The 17,112-nt window shown below is 37.7% G+C and overlaps 1 long non-coding RNA gene across 1 annotated transcript; it reads left to right on the forward strand.

Annotated features, from left to right (window-relative positions):
- Positions 1–6,712: 6,712 nt before the first annotated feature.
- On the forward strand, positions 6,713–16,606 carry LOC134648394 (uncharacterized). Its single transcript, XR_010096880.1, has 3 exons — positions 6,713–6,966; positions 11,347–11,423; positions 16,547–16,606. It is a non-coding gene; the product is annotated as an uncharacterized LOC134648394 (long non-coding RNA).
- Positions 16,607–17,112: the final 506 nt, after the last annotated feature.

The raw sequence follows: 17,112 nt of genomic DNA on the forward strand, positions 1-17,112 counted from the left end.
GTCCACCGGTGGCCAAGGCTGGAAACGAGGCAGGGTACGCGGCTAACGTCCCAAATTCTCTTATGTAAGTACATATATATGTTTTGACGACCGGTCTGGTCTAATGGGTAGTCACCCTGTCTGTGAAGCCGCGGTCCTGGTTCGAATCCCGGTAAGGGCATTAATTTGTGTGATGAGCACAGATATTTGTTCCCGAGTCATGGATGTTTTCTATGTATTTAAGTATTTGTATATTATATATATTAGTCTAAGAGCTTAATATATATAATCCACTCGTACTTTTCGCAATCGTACTTTTTGTACTCTGTCACAGAATAAATAATAGTACTACTCTGTTCGATTACGCCTAGGTATGTGTTAAGAAAAAGTAGAAGACATATACAACTATGCGTGAAGCAATTGTGAGTCAGGTGGAATTTGCTCATGGTCTTCCTGCAGGCGCTCAAGTGGTTTGTGTACTTTCATCACCTGACACTACTATTCCCCCAAATAAAACGCCTGGCATTGTTATATTTGAATTAAATATATAATTAGCTATGATATCATTTTACAACCCCTTTGTTGCCCATCCACTCACACACCCACCGCTGAACTGCTGCCATGCTGGATTAATTAATAATGATAGTATGGCCCACTAACTAGAGGGATTACGTTGCTCTATAAATTGCATAAGTACCTATTTCCGTGGCTAACTCTCCGGTTACATCGTTGTCTGAGTACTCTGAGTGTGTCTGAGACCAAAACACTTTTTCCCTTTTCAGGTCATTACTATGTATACCTATACATTACGGCCCTCGCTCCGAGCCGTTCCTGGTGCAAAAGCTGCCCATAGTAATCCAGCGTTGAAAAGTTGCTAGCATCATGGGCACTTTCGCACCGGGGACGACAATTAATGATTTGTTTGTATACCATAATTTAATGTGAAAATAAACTTGGTTTATCTTTTTGGCAATAGTTGTGTTATTTACCCATTTATAATATTCTCTCCAGCAGCACAGAGCCGATATTGTTAAGAGCCCATCAACGTGCACACTAGCGCCACTGCTAAATAATCGTGATTATTTCAAATTAACGTCAGGTATTTAAAAAAGGGGGCCGCTACGTACTGTATTTTGTATTTGGGGCATTATCTATGAAAAGGGACCTTATTGTCGATGGCGCTTACATCGCGCGGCATTATATTTATATCGGAGCATCTTTAATAATGACGTAAGCGCCATCGACAATAAGGTCCCTTTTCATAGATTCCGTCACATTTAAGTACCTCTTGAATACATCAAACTAGTTTTTATGTTGCTGGATTCTTCAATCTATGCGTCCAAAGTTAAAACGGCCGTTTTTGTTAGATCGGCGAATCCAGCAACATAAAACTAGTTTGATGTATTCAAAAGTTACTTTAATACTATGTAGATACAATACGTAGCGGCCCCCTTTAAAAAAATCTTTCGTTAAATTTAAATTATCACGATTATTTAGCAGTGGCGCTAGTGTGCACGTTGACGGGCTCTTAACTTACCTAGTAAACATAGAAGACTGACAACAGTGCCAACGCCGCGAGAATATTGACATTGTTGTTAATGGATTTAACATAGTTTTTTAAAATTTAACATTAATTATTAGAGTATTAAACTCTGTCTGACCGTAGTTATAGTTACTAAAGTAGGTAGACTTATAGCATAATAGAGCATTTAGGAATATTCTTATTTAACCTTTTGACCGCCACAGACTAACTAGATGCGTCTTTAAATAAGAACGTGCTTAAAATGCTTTAATTATACTATAGTGTATATATATGAAAGTCGGATTAAATACGTTTAGAAGCTATAAGTAGTAACAGTGACAGATTTTGTACGCTAAAATGAAAAATAAGAATAAGCGACATGCGGGGAATGCTGTTTTGTATGAAGATTGACCATAGAAAAATAGGTAAATAGATTAGGTAGGTATTTGTGTGATAGTAAAACATAGTTGGTTATAGGCGAAATAAGTATTTATTAAGCTGGCTCGCACGCGCACATTCTCAAGAGCCCATCAACGTGCACACTAGCGCCACTGCTAAATAATCATGATTATTTCAATTTAACGAAAGATATTTAAAAAAGGGGGGCCGCTACGTACTGTATCTTGTATTAAAGTACCTTGTGAATATATCAAACTAGTTTCTATGTTGCTGAATTCGTCAATCTATAAACTCAAAACAAAAACGGCCGTTTTAACTTGGACGCATAGATTGACGAATCCAGCAACATAGAAACTAGTTTGATGTACGAGTATTCAAAAGGTACTTTAATACAAGATACAATGCGTAGCGGCCCCCTTTTTTAAATATATTTCGTTAAATTGAAATAATCACGATTACTTAGCAGTGGCGCTAGTGTGCAGGTTGATGGGCTCTTAACAACAGCCGGTTTTGTGCATGATGCTTAGGAAGTCCTCGGGGAGCGCCTTCCTTAATTTGCCCCTGTATCCACGAGAAGTTTTCTGGAAGAAAAATAAGGAAATAAGTAACAGCAGGTTCATGTGGCAGCTATGAATGAAATATTTTCACATGAGTGCAGGCTATTTGCACCCAAAATATAGCTACTAGTAACTAATCGACGGGAACGACCATTTCGGGGAATAATATCCATTGGTTTTTATATATATTATCCGCTAGTTTTTATATATATGTATTATCCATTGGAGTCTCGTGAAGAGCAATATGAACGCTTACTGATGCACACCAAAAATATGAAAGTTAAGTTTTGTCCTAGACTCGAGGTTGCTGCTTGCTGCGCATTCCGCTAGTCATCAAGCAATAGGCCTGTATTATTTTTTTTGAATAAAAATATGGCTAAGTATGTTTGTCAACAATGCAGCACATTAGAACTAGAACTGGATGCCTTAGTTAAACCTTAAATGCATTCCCAGATTATGATATGATATGATATGATTTATTTATCTCACAATATACAATTTCACTTAAAATTACACATGGTAGATTTTCAGGAATTTATATTGTGATTGTCAGTTTTTTTCACATAATGAATAATTGAATATGAAGAATAACAGTATGTATCCTAGACCCAGTAACTACTTAACATAACTATCAAACAATCTCATTGCACAATACAGCCACACTCATACTTATTCAAAAAAGTTACTAAGACACGCCTAGTGGAACGTCACAGTTTTTTATGTCTAGTAAGTACTTAATTCAGTGCTCAAGAGAACTTACCTTCTGTGTGCAAGTTGCTCGAGAAAGGTATTGACTTACAGTAGTCTGGCCAATGGACAAGCCATCATCTTGACTAGTCCCGCGTTGGTAGTTGCCATCAGCTACTAGTATTACAGCTAATACTGTTAAAACCTAAAACAAATAAGAACATAGATGTAATATTTGTACCTAGGTAAGTAGACTTTCCCCTTTAAGTTAGGATATGAATGTTGAGGTAAAAAGTGGCTTAAATAAGTAACCTCTGTTAGTAAGTATAAGATTGTGCAACAGAATATCTTAACATACTAATTTTTACAATTATAATATGAGATAGTATTTAAGAGTTTAGTAGCATTGTCATTGAGACGCCTGTCTTACATGGAATACATATTAACTTTAAAGAAACACTACAATTTTATTAAGCTTTACCTTTAAGGTGTTTTGGTAATCCATCACCGTTTTGAGACTCTGCGTTAAGTTCGGCACATAAATGCACTGCACACTCCTTACACTCTGTAAATATGCCGAAACTCTTCGTCTGGCATATCAAACGGGTTGCAAGCGTTTCTTAAAGCTATGCACGAGATTTTTCGACGCTTTGTTTCTTCAACAGCAGCCGCGAGTAGGAATAATAAAATTTGACTTCCCTGCAAATAAAATATTGACTATATTATATAAAGCGGAACATTGTAACTAATAACTCTCAATATAATCATAGAAAAACGGATATTTACCTGTAATTTGTATTTGTAATAGGTTTATTCACTAGTTTTGCTTTCACGACAAGGCTTATCGTCACCTAAGAAGCACTTAGATAAAATTAACTAAGTTGAACTGTCAAAATGGGATAATATGTCAAATTATCCAACCCCCATGTTATGCAAATTGTCTTCTGTCATCTACCGCTGTCAAATGTGGATAACTCCATATATCGTCTGCTACCATAGTATGCATGATAAAATCGTCGGTAACTAACGTTTTATTCACATATTTTATACCATATTGCGTGATAACTGCTACCGTGCTAAGCCCACAGGAAAAAGCAAAATGATAGTTATGTATAGTTAACGTCAAAAATATATATACACTTTTGAACCTTATTTCAATGAGATAGGGTTTAAAAATGTGGACATATGTTTGGCGGCGACGTACCAAGCAAGGTCAATGGCTGAGTACTGGATCCGCGAATCCCAGTGCTCAGCCGCATTAAAACGTTATTTCAAATGCGGCTGACTACTGGGTTTTACTTTAAATTGACTAGGGCATGCCTAACTAAATTTGAAAATGTAAATTTAACGGTCCTAACGGTCGCATTGGCTCGAAAATAATAAAATAAACGAATAACCCAAAGGTCAGCCGTGGGGGGCTGGGCACTGGATTCCTTGGAAAAAAAGTGTTATCCAGTGGCCAGCCCCCTCAATTTATAAGTGAAATATTGATATTTTCATTCAAATATAATGCAATTTAATAGATAAATTAATAAATAAACCAATCATTAACAAAAACAATAACTTTTAACATTAAAACATAGTTTTTCTTGCCTGTTAAGAGAACACCACGTGCAGTAAAAAATATGGCGGACATGACACTATTGCACTCGTCGACAAACAGCACCTGTATGAACGAGTATATTTCTTCCCCCCGTTCCCTCACCGCACCTGTCGTGTGACGTATTAACCAATAAGGAATCAAAGCTCCTATTTGAGTACTCGCGATTTGTTTAAACGAATATACCAGATATTTATGACCATTAAACGGCTCAAAAGGCTGACCACTGGTACCTGGCTGGCCACTGGTGCCGTTACCCTAAATGATATAGTTGTATAAATGATGATAAAACTGACATTTCATCCAGTTTTTATTGATTTGTCGTCTTTTCCACTTTTGACAGCGATAGTCGTTAAACGATTAACTGCATAACATGCTCGTTGGATAATATGTCATTTGTCTACTTTTCCAACTTAAACTTAGTTGATAAGTGGATAAGTTAAATGATATAAAAGACACTTGTCTAGATTTATACATTTTTATAACATTCATACCGTTTTGTCCACTTTGACAGCGATAGACGGTAAATGGCTACGTTTGTTGGATAATTAGACATATAGTCGATTTTTGACGGCTAGCCTTTGATTCATTTATCGTAGTGCTCACTGGGCACGATAAGGTGCTCTCATGGTATAGAAGTGGTGAAAAATACAATTTTTAGGGTTCACTCGTGCGTCTGCCTGTGCCATAAGGGATATATGGAACCCTTTGGATATGCCCAACGAGGAGTTTCGGCACATATATAGAGTGCTCAAAGACTTGGCACTCTATGTGTGTGCCGAACTAGACGCCGACCTCAAACTCAACATGGCGACGGATTGCCAGCACATCTTAAAGTACTTAATTAAAGATATAATGTTGCACTGAGGACGTCACTTTCTGAGAACGCCACTTTCTGAGGACGTCACATTCGGAGTTCGTCACTTTTTTAGCATAGGTACGATTTAACAGTATAAAATACCAGCACGAAAGATGTATGTAATGCCAGCAACCAGATTATCTGTTCGACATACGGTGGAGGTGGAAAGCTTCCAAATTAGTAATTCATTACAAAAATCCTCTTTTCTTATTTCTACTATTATTTTATGGGGTCACTTCCCCATCGCTATTTCATGTTATCAGTGCAATTATTAGAAGGACCACGAACAATTATTAGAAGGCATAAAAGCAACGCAAAGCTTCACCCCGGAATTTCTTAACAAAAGTTAAAAGTTAAACTCGAAAACTACGAAAAATCGGCTAACATACATGGGGTATATTCTGATAACCAACGACGAGGATTCTAAAAAAATGTTTTGGACGTCAAGGTTTGGACCACCCTGTATACAGGGTGGCTAAAAAATAACTGCATTTCCGTTGCCAGGGAGGTTTTGGGATTATACTGAGCAATTTTTACTATGAGACCAACCCCTAAGTCGCGAAAAATTTTTTTTCTGTATCCTAATTTTTGGCTGGTACATTTTCTATGGGAGGTCTTTTGCCCATTTTGGCGCCCCCCCTTGGACGGCGCCCGGGGCACGTGCCCCCCCAGCCCCCCCCCCCCCCCTAGTTACGCCACTGCTAAAAACATAAAATTACTATTTAAACTTAGTCCTTATCGAATTTTACGCTTAAAGAAACCATTGGCATTGTTTGCTTTAAGTGTGCTTAAGTCCATTAACCAAAACGAAACACTAATTATAACCGATCATTTATTAGGATATTACTCTCATAATAATAATACGTGGGTAATTTTCATTCTTTTGAGTTTTTATTTCCGTAACAAATGCAAATATTTAATCCGTGAATACCTACCTATATACCTATGGCCTTCAAATAATCTTTATCAAGTATTGTTGTCAGGTGACTTATACTTAATTATCCCTATCTAAATTCTAATGCACATTAATTCATGGACGTTTTTAATTGTATTATTTGATAACGTAGATTGTTTAATTACTATATCTGAGAAATCTCTATGTATCCAGGATTGGCTACGGTTTGTGGTAAAAGCGTATCGCGTGATATAAAAGGACGACAGTGGTGACATAGAAGCATCCATTAGCGAGGCTTTGGTCTGCTTGTGGTGTTGATAGCCGAGTCTCTCCAGCGCGCCCTCCCCGCCGCCGCCGCCGCCGCCACCGCCGCCGCCATGTCGCCGCTCGCCCGCTCGCTACTCGCGCTTGCCGCGCTGCTCGCCGCCGCCGACGCCCAACGGTATAACTGCGTCACGGAAGATGTCGGTAAGCACTACCTAGGTACTCACCTATACTAAATAATTTTACATCTACACATTTGGTTATGTAGAAAACAAAATTAAAAATCCTAAGTACCAAATTCCTAAAGACAGAACATCGAAAAACAAATTGTCTAAGTACGAAATTCCTAAAGATGCATGTCCTATTGAGCAGAATATATAAATTCAATTAGTATAATGTTTTAAATGTCGGTAGTACCAATTTGACAGGCGTGCCAACAGATGTCGCCAACACGGCCATGTGACAGTTGTGCCCGCCTCGGGCACTCCACGAGTCCGGTAAAATGCTGTCAACAAAACAAATACCTTTAAAGAATGAACAAGAGTAAGTACGAGTATAAGAGTAAATAACACTTTATTATACCAATAGAAAGGCGCTGGTCCAATTTATAATCACCACACCAGTCACATTACAGTGTCTTTCTAGCACTTAGTTCCTCTATTTAACCCTTAAATACATGATTTTTTCATTTTGCCCGAAATTAATATATATATCACATAATTGTTTGCCGTTTCTAGGAAAAATAGTAAAAAAAATATATCATCGATTTTCACTGGGAAATCAGTGTTAAAAGTTGCATAGTCTAAATCATATTTTTGGAAATATATAGCTATTACTAAGGGGTATAGGAAAAATCTTAACTGCCAACAGAAAGGTACACTATTTGTGATGTTCCTATGATAAAATTTGTAAATATAAAATAATTACAAACTCCGAAAAATCTGCCCAAAATCACATACTAAAAATCATCAACTTCCAGGTTTTTCCAAGTTTTCCGACATTTCGTCTATAAACAAATGTAACTTTTATAAATTAAAATACTGCGTAAATTTATGTAATAATTCGGAAAATTTATTAGTTTTACTATTGAAATAATATACAAGAACAAATAGAATTTGTTTAATAATGCATAACATTTGATGTTTATGTTGTGTGTATAAATAAATGCATCACTATGCATTTAAGGGTTAAACTATATGTGCTCGTGCCCACTCTTGTAACTATAGGTGTTTACCGGCTCATTATATTTTTAGACCTAGCACACTTCCTTTAGTGTACTAGTAGCCTTACCAATTTAATAGTAAGTAGCCATTACTTAATATTAAATTGATAATTTCCTAGAAGAAGACAAAAAAAAATAGTGTGTGGTATATTAACATAAATTCATATTTATTAAGGTTTACTATAGGTAAGATATATATACACTAATTACTTTATATTAAGCACTGCATTTTACCAGGGCTCAAACTAAGGAAATGAAAAACAAAGGAATAAAGAAATATTATAAATAATATTACAAATTACATAAGGAATAAAATATTTACCTCGCCAACACTGCTTACTTATTTGATATGTCCCAGTCACCGATGTGTATCCAGGGTTTCATGTTTTCTGCTGCCGCTGTTCCAGTATACCGCTTGTTACAACGTTCAGCGCCTCGTACATCTTCCACCTGATACCTGTCTTTTCCCAAGACCCTGACCACTTGGAAAGGTCCTTTGAAAATTGGTAACAACTTGGTACTCTGACCATCGTTGGATTGGCTTTGTATTTTAATAAGGACTAAATCACCTTCATGGTATTGTCGAGCCTTTTTGCGTGTTTTGTCGAATCTCTCTTTTTGTTGCATGGAGCTCACCCTGATATTTTCATCCACTAATTTGCGTAATTTAGTAACATCTACGTCAGACTCGCTATCACTATTAGGTGCTAAAGTATCTGCGTCAGTACGTAACCGATAACCGAAAAATATTTCACTAGGCACGGCTTTTGTAGTTTTTTGTACCGTACTGTTCAAGCCTTGTTGCAAAGGTTTTACACATTCGTTCCAATTATTATCCGACAAATCTGCACCCATGGCTCTCATAGACTCTAAAATTGTCTTAACAAAACGTTCCGCTTGGCCATTGGAACGTGGCATACCAGTGGCTATCGTATGTAATCTTATATTCTTGTTACTACAGTATTGTTTAAAACTACATGCCGTAAAACAAGACCCTGTATCTGTGATCAATCTTTTTGGGTAGCCAAAAATTTTCGAGAGGTTATCTAACTCGTTAATAACATTAGCACTATCAGTGTTAGGTACAGCAAATATAAAAACAAATTTAGTAAAAGAATCTATCATGATCAATAAATATTTGTTATTATGTGTAGTTTTAACGAAAGGGCCCACATGATCCAAATGCAATGTGTGATATGGTCTGGCGAACTTTGGCAAGGGATGCAAGTGACCTTCTTTTGGACCCGTTTTATTCTTATTGTATATACAATTTAGGCAATTACTAATATATTTCTTTACTGTGCGTCGAATTTTATGGAACCAATATTTATCCTTAATGCGTTCTACCGTTTTTTCTATGGCGAAATGACCAAGGTCGTCGTGGTTATATTTGATAATCTGCCAAATACACTGCTTAGGGACGACCCAGCGACGACCTTGACCCGTCCGTTTGTACACTTTACCACCTAGGAGCTCGTAATTACAAAAAATATTTTTATTTATATCGGCCTCTCCTGATTCTAGAATTTCCTTTATCTTAACTATTTCCGGATCTTTCAATTGTACAGTTAAGAGCCAATCGGCTTCGGTAATAGACATAATTAACTCCGACTCAGATTGTTCCCCAGATTGCACGGGGTTGCGGCTAAGGGCATCAACATGCTGCATTCTGTTACCATCTCTATGCATTATATCGAAACAAAACTCTTGAGTAGAAAGTACCCAACGTGCAATGCGTGGCACAATCTCTTTCTTAGTCATAGCAAAACGTACAGCGTTGCAATCTGTAATAATTTTGAACGGGGAGCCCAATAAATAAAGTCGAAATTTTTGTAATGATGCAATGATAGCCAATAACTCTAATTCGAACGAATGATACTTTTTTTCATCGTTAGACGTTTGACGACTGTAATAGTGTACCGGTTTTTCCCCTTCGTCAGTTACCTGCATTAAAATTCCTGTATTCCGTCTCTGCTAGCGTCAGTGTAAAGTACACATTCTTTATTTGGGTCATAAATAGTCAGTATATTATCAGACAACAGTGCACTCTTTAAAGTTTCAAAAGCTTGTTGTTGACTACTTCCCCAGGACCAAGTACTATCCTTTTTCAAAAATTTTGTAAGAGGACTCGATAAAAGGACACAATTTTTAATAAATTTACGAAAGTAACTTATAAGTCCTAGAAATTGGCGCAACAGATTTTGGCTCAGGGAAATATTTAACAGCCGCAGCTTTCTTTTCACTAGGCTTTATAGTATTATGTTGTAATTTATACCCTAGAAACTCGATTTCAGTTTTTAGGAAATGACATTTTTTTAAATTTAATTTCAAATTATGTTCTTCAAAAATTCTCAGAACTGTTTCTAGCAAAGCCAAATTCTCTTCTGGGGTTTCACTTATTAGCAAGACATCATCCAAATAGATTATTATTTTACCAAAACGCAAATTTCCCAATACTTTGTTCATCATTTGTTAGAAGCATGACGGGCCATTGCAAAGGCCGAACGGGAGCTTGAGGAATTCGTAATGACCGTCTTCAGTTATAAAAGCGCTTTTATGAATCGAATCTGCACTCATCTTGATTTGGTAATAACCACTTTTGAGGTCTAGGCTGGTAAAATATTTACAACCTTGAAGCCGATCTATAAGGTCCTCTATTCGTGGCATAGGATATTTATTTTTGACAGTTATTTTATTCAGGGCCCTGAAGTCAACACATAATCTTTTTTCGCCATTTTTCTTGTCCACTAACAACACGGGGCTAGCATAGGCGGAATTACTTTCCCTAATTATGCCACTTTCTAACAATTCGTCAACCATTTCGCGAATAATTTTTCTATTGCCATGTCAACTCCTATACGGCCTAAACTGAATAGGTTTTGTGTTGTTCAATTCGATAACCATCTCGTGATTGTCAACTACTCCTAACTCTTTGACGCTACTCGCGACACACTCACTATACTTATGAAATAATTGCACTGACTCATTACGGTGTGAATCAGAATCAATTTGGGTCTCACTTATCACATTGCAAAAATTATCAAAAGATTTTTGATAACTGTATGTTAATACATCTCCAACACGTGAATACATAATGTCTGGACGTTCAGTTACATTACGACCTATTAATATATCACAGTCTGATAATTCGTCCATAACATACATATTTTTATTCTCCAGATCAAGACTATCTAATTTCAAAGAGACTTTCAAGGACTTGAACACTGTCTTACTAATACAGTAAAATGGGGTGAGTAGGCGCAAAACTGACATTCAAACCTCGATAACATTTTATTTTTACATATGCAAACTGAATGGTGTATATATGTATTATGATAGCACAAATTTTTGTTTATTTTCAGGTCAAATAACAAATCATCCTGTTATACTAAACGATGTTCTTATACCCTACCCGGGGGCCCAAGTGATTCTGCCTGATGTAAGAAGTTTTTATCATAATTCACTGTCATTTCTACTTAAGTAGCAAAAGGTTGTAAAAGAAATAAAACAAAACAGGTACTAATTTATATTCCTTGAAACCATATAAACCATAGTGATTTTGTCAAATGTGCCTACACGAAGCGCAAGAATCCAATTTATGAAAAAACTGTGATTTTTTCGATGGCGAATGTATGAGAACTGTAAGGGCTGGTGGGGGTAACGTTACCAGGTTCAGCCCGGCCACATCAGGTTTCTAAAAGCCTAGGTCCTAGGAGCACCACTACAGGGATCAGAAGTCAAACAGCGGTTTAATAATTATGCATACTACACAGTTCTAGAGATCCTGGTCTATGCGCACCGTGCATCGTGTATATACTCGTATTGACTCTCGTTAATCATTTTCGTGTATATACTCGTATTGACTCTCGTTAATCATTTTTCACCACACCAGCTCGGAAAGGCTTACTTTGCACTTCAAAAACGGATAGCAAAGTAATTCATGTGAGGCAAAGTAATCTAATGCAAATTTTGGGTTGTTTTCTTATGTTTGCTGGTAGAATTGACTTTTAAATGATGATTTTGGATGATAAATATTTAATACCATTCATTTGAATTAGAGATGGGCGCCGACCCCTAAAATCGCGGCGGCGGCGCGCCGGCAACGCTAAGTCTTAAGAGCCAACAGGAGTGGTCATTTCTCCATACAAATGTACTCGACTGTTTCCTACGTGGGTTTTGAAGCTAGAGCAATGATTTTTTCAACACAGATTAATATTATCAATATCTGTGTCGGACCGTTTTGCTTTTGTTTGATATTTTTGTTTTTTAAGGCGCTAGAGCCCTTCAAAAATGGCCAAAATGGCCTAATTGACTATGCCGCAATGAGAGGCGTGGTATTCAAAACTGATATCAATTAGCCAAAAAAACAAAACGGTCCGACACAGATAATTTCATAATCATTTAGATTTCCAAATTTGGTTACGATTGGTTAAGTTTTGGAGGAGGAAACAGTCGAGTACGAAACCTCGATTTTTGAGATTTTTACGCAGGATTTTTCGCCTTGTCCTTATCGCACTAGTTTTAGGAGTCGCTTCCGTTAGCGAGACGGGTATATTTACCTAAAATATTTAAATATCAGCTCCTGTTTCGTCTTAAATACGTAGGCGAACAACGCGCGAACGAGGCGCGCTGCGCCGCGCCGCTTCGCGTCTAAATCGCTCACGTACGAGTAGGACACACCTATACGTATCAACGGTTTGTTTCATCCTCGCCGCGCCGCGCCGCGCCGCTTAGCGTCTAAATCGCTCACGTATGAGTAGGACACACCTATACGTATCAACGGTTTGTTTCATCCTCGCCGCGCCGCGCCGCGCCGCACCGCGTTCGCGCGTTGTTCGCCTACGTAAGGCGTAGTGTAATAGAGGCCGGCGGCGGCGTGACGCCGGAGGCGTGGCCATGGATTTTGATGACCTTGGATACCTATGCCTCCTTGAAATCATTATTTTTTTAATGATATACGAGGCAAACGAGCAGACGTAACACCTAACGGTAAACGATTATCCCATCAAAAACATTACATGTAAAAAGGTGCAAGTCTCGCAACGCTTTTACTACAAAAAAGTTTTGAGATGTAATGTGAAACCAAGTCGGTTATTTTAATCAGTGCCAGGGGGTGTTAAAACCGTATCAATAAGATATCTTTAATTTGTAATACGTATAATGACTTGGCCATCGCACGGATGCATAATGACAAAAGGTTCATCGTCACCCATTAAAAATAATTCTAATTGAACACAACGCTAGCGCTAATTGCAGTTTGAGCATTTACTCATATTTACGAGTACGGTACGAGTAAAGCATTATGTGCGATTGCCAAGTCATTATATGTATTACAAATTAAAGATATCTTATTGATACGGTTTTAACACCCCCTGGCACTGATTAAAATAACCGACTTGTTTTCACATTACATCTCAAAACTTTTTTGTAGTAAAAGCGTTGCGAGACTTGCACCTTTTTAATGTAATGTTTTTGATGGGATCTCATGTCTTTTTGTAGGCAGTCCTTCTTTTCGGGTACTCATTCCCGTTCTATGTATACACATATCATAACTAAACATATCTTCATTCAGACTCACATTGTACATCGTAGTGCACCTTTACTTTACCTACTATTTGTAGGAACTGCAACAGTAACTTTGTAATATCATATATTTATATGGGATCACAAACCTACTTATGCAGTTCTTAGATCTTTAAAACGTGACTGATATTGCAATATTTTTAGGTTTACCCTTTATGTGGCCATTAAACCCTAACTCTATACCAAATTTCAGCTCTCTGAGTTTATGGGAGGAAGAGTTCTATTCTGATGATCATGAGTGAATGAATGAGTGTCATAAATGCGAAACTTTGCTTTCGCTTAACTTCGGAACTAAATGACCTACAGACTTGAAATTTTGGATTTTAAGTATGTGATTATAGCTTACTGGATGACGAAAATTTCTGCGTTCTGGTCTTATCCAGAGGTTGTCAAATAGGGGCCTGAAAATGCGGCGAAATGGTTCCAGTAAAGGATGGTACGGCAGTGTTTGCTTCGCGTTCGACTTGGCGGGGGCACTGCCGTGCCCCCAGACCGTCGCGCGTAAGTGCGATGCCGGCCTTTAATATGGGAATACGCTCTTTTCTTGAAGGTTTGAAGGTCGTATTAGTCCGGAAATACCGCAGGCTTACTCCACAATCCACATTTCATAGTTTAGCTGTGCGAGGCAGGAAGTTTCTGGAAACGCACAAGAAACTGCCAACCATCTAAGTGGTGAAGATATTCCATGTGTTGGCAACTGGGCAAACCCGTGCCTTATAAAGCTGTAGGAGGTGGGCCAGTGTGAAATACTATCTCGATCTGTTGAGCACACCGATGCATTTTTGAGACTAATTTGGCCTGACCTTCTAAATGGCCACGGAACTGAACTTCACTCGAGATGTCGTCGAAGTAAAGACGTGCTTTACGCACTGAGCTTTAATTAGTTGACATCCGCCATAGAGCTCTCCCACTGTGATATATTAGCGGCGCGGCTCTCCCGTCATCCAGTGTCGAGTCGTACGCAAAGAGCTTACCATGAATGTCGGCTTGTCCGACCGATGAATCATTTCCCATGTGCAAAGACGGAAAAGATGGAGTGCAGTAATTCCCCTGGATATTGACAAGAGACCCGAACGCACGAGTCCCCGAAGGAAGGTGCTCTAACTTCACGCAAATCCTACCAATGTGCAGCGACTATGCTTTGGCAACTACCTACTCTTTTGAAGGACCGGGAGGCAAAGTTAGACTCGTTTTTTAACGCGCTAGTCTAATTTATGAATTAGAATATTAATAATGCGCTATTTGTCGAATTGTGTCCACATATCTAATACCTTTAAACGAGCAATTCTTGCATATTTATTTATTTATATATATATTTCGGGGATCTCGGAAACGGCTCTAACGATTTCGATGAAATTTTGTATATAGGGGTTTTCGGGGGCGAAAAATCGATCTAGCTAGGTCTTATCTCTGGGAAAACGCAAATTTTTGAGATTTTATAAGTTTTCCGAGCAAAGCTCGGTCGCCCAGATATTCTAATACCTTTAAACGAGCAATTCTTGCATATTTATTTATTTATATATATATATATTTCGGGGATCTCGGAAACGGCTCTAACGATTTCGATGAAATTTTGTATATGGGGGTTTTCGGGGGCGAAAAATCGATCTAGCTAGGTCTTATCTCTGGGAAAACGCTAATTTTTGAGATTTTATAAGTTTTCCGAGCAAAGCTCGGTCTCCCAGATATTCTAATACCTTTAAACGAGCAATTCTTGCATATTTATTTATTTATATATATATATATATATATATATTTCGGGGATCTCGGAAACGGCTCTAACGATTTCGATGAAATTTTGTATATAGGAGTTTTCGGGGGCGAAAAATCGATCTAGCTAGGTCTTATCTCTGGGAAAACGCTAATTTTTAAGATTTTATAAGTTTTCCGAGCAAAGCTCGGTCTCCCAGATATTCTATCGTAACTAGATATTATATTCAACTCTGATGCGCTCCGATAGCGACCCGTAACTCCCGCTAGTTGGCGCCGCCGGCGCGCGGCGCCCATAGCTAATTTGAATTTAATTTTGTTTAATATTTTAAATTTAATATCTGCTTCGGGTTGGTGTGATGAAAAATTTTGTGTTTCACTCGGGGGCAAACCCTCGTGCTGTGAAATCAATATTAGCGCGAGCGGTTAAACAACAACTTTGCCCCCTTGTAAAACAAATAACTACTCACAGTCGCTCAGTAAATGTGGAATTGCACGCAGGCATAGCGGGAGTAATAGAAAAAGCATTTTTCCTAGGGAGTAATGAAGTTTCTAGTACCATAATTAACAGTTTTTTGTCTTTATACTTCATTTTTGTATCGCAAGTGTGATGAAAAACATTGTGTGTAACTCTGGGCGTAATAATCGTAAAAAGGCGTAAAAATCTAATAATTTAACTTACTCTCGTTTGCAATATTTAACTTATGTTGCACAATATACTATTGCCCATGCCTCCCTTATTGTACAATGTGCTATTGTATGACGATTTCTTATAAGAAATAGTCACTTTTAGACAGGTAAAATACTACAAAAATACAGTTACATCTATACTTAATCCCTCTGTCTGCCAATTTGTGAATCTGTGTACAGTCAGCAGCAGAAGTTGCTAAGCGGGCGAGGTATTCAAAATGATCTTGATGCGACTCTATTGTGAAGAGAATAAGCGCGTGCCAAGGTAATTTAGAACACCTCGCCCGCTTAGCAACTACTGCTGCTGACTGTACCACTCACCACACTTACACCTCTGAACCGCTTAAAATTAATTTGATGCCCGGAGAAGGACATTGAGTAGTACTTAATAATAATGATCATGATTTCTCCCTCACAGCCGAGGTTGCGGGCAGAATCAATTCCCAACATTACAGAAACTAGATCATTTTGTAACTTTTGGACAGTCGTTACTTTACTGTGTTATAATACTTATAATACAAAAACGAAATGTGAAATTATGTGAAATATGAGTTTTAAATATTTTTTTTATCGTTCCAGCATGGTGTTTGCCCGAATGACGCGAAGCCGGTTGGTGAACACATAGAGTGCTGCAACAATACTCCAAACAATCGTCATCCCGATATCGTGGGACCAAATTACCCTGATTTGTTCCATTTCAATGTTAAATGTCATGATACTAGAGATTGTTATTGTAAAACCACCTCGTATTGTCCCTATTAATAACAACATTTTAAACTTTCGCGTTTTAACACATAAAATCATAATTTTGGCGGGTCTATACCGAAATTACTTTGTTTACCAGTATTTTATTAAATTGATTTCGTTTTTCAACTAGCTGGACTGAGCTTTATAGTGTGAAGATGGTTTTAACTTAAATATCGACCGCTTGAGGATCAGTGATAGAGCCAGCCAGACTTTTGGTCGGTTAGTTACACAAATCTCCGCTTAGAGATTTTACTGGACTATCATTTTTTTGTTCGCGACCACGACCAGTGTTACCAGCGCCGAAATGTCCGAAATAAAAGCTAACAAAATAAATTGACTGAAATAGACAAAGTAAACACTTAAAAAACAAAGTAAAATTTACACTCCTTAAAATTATG

This window comes from Cydia amplana, chromosome 5, assembly GCF_948474715.1.
Source record: "Cydia amplana chromosome 5, ilCydAmpl1.1, whole genome shotgun sequence".
Lineage (NCBI taxonomy): Eukaryota > Metazoa > Arthropoda > Insecta > Lepidoptera > Tortricidae > Cydia > Cydia amplana.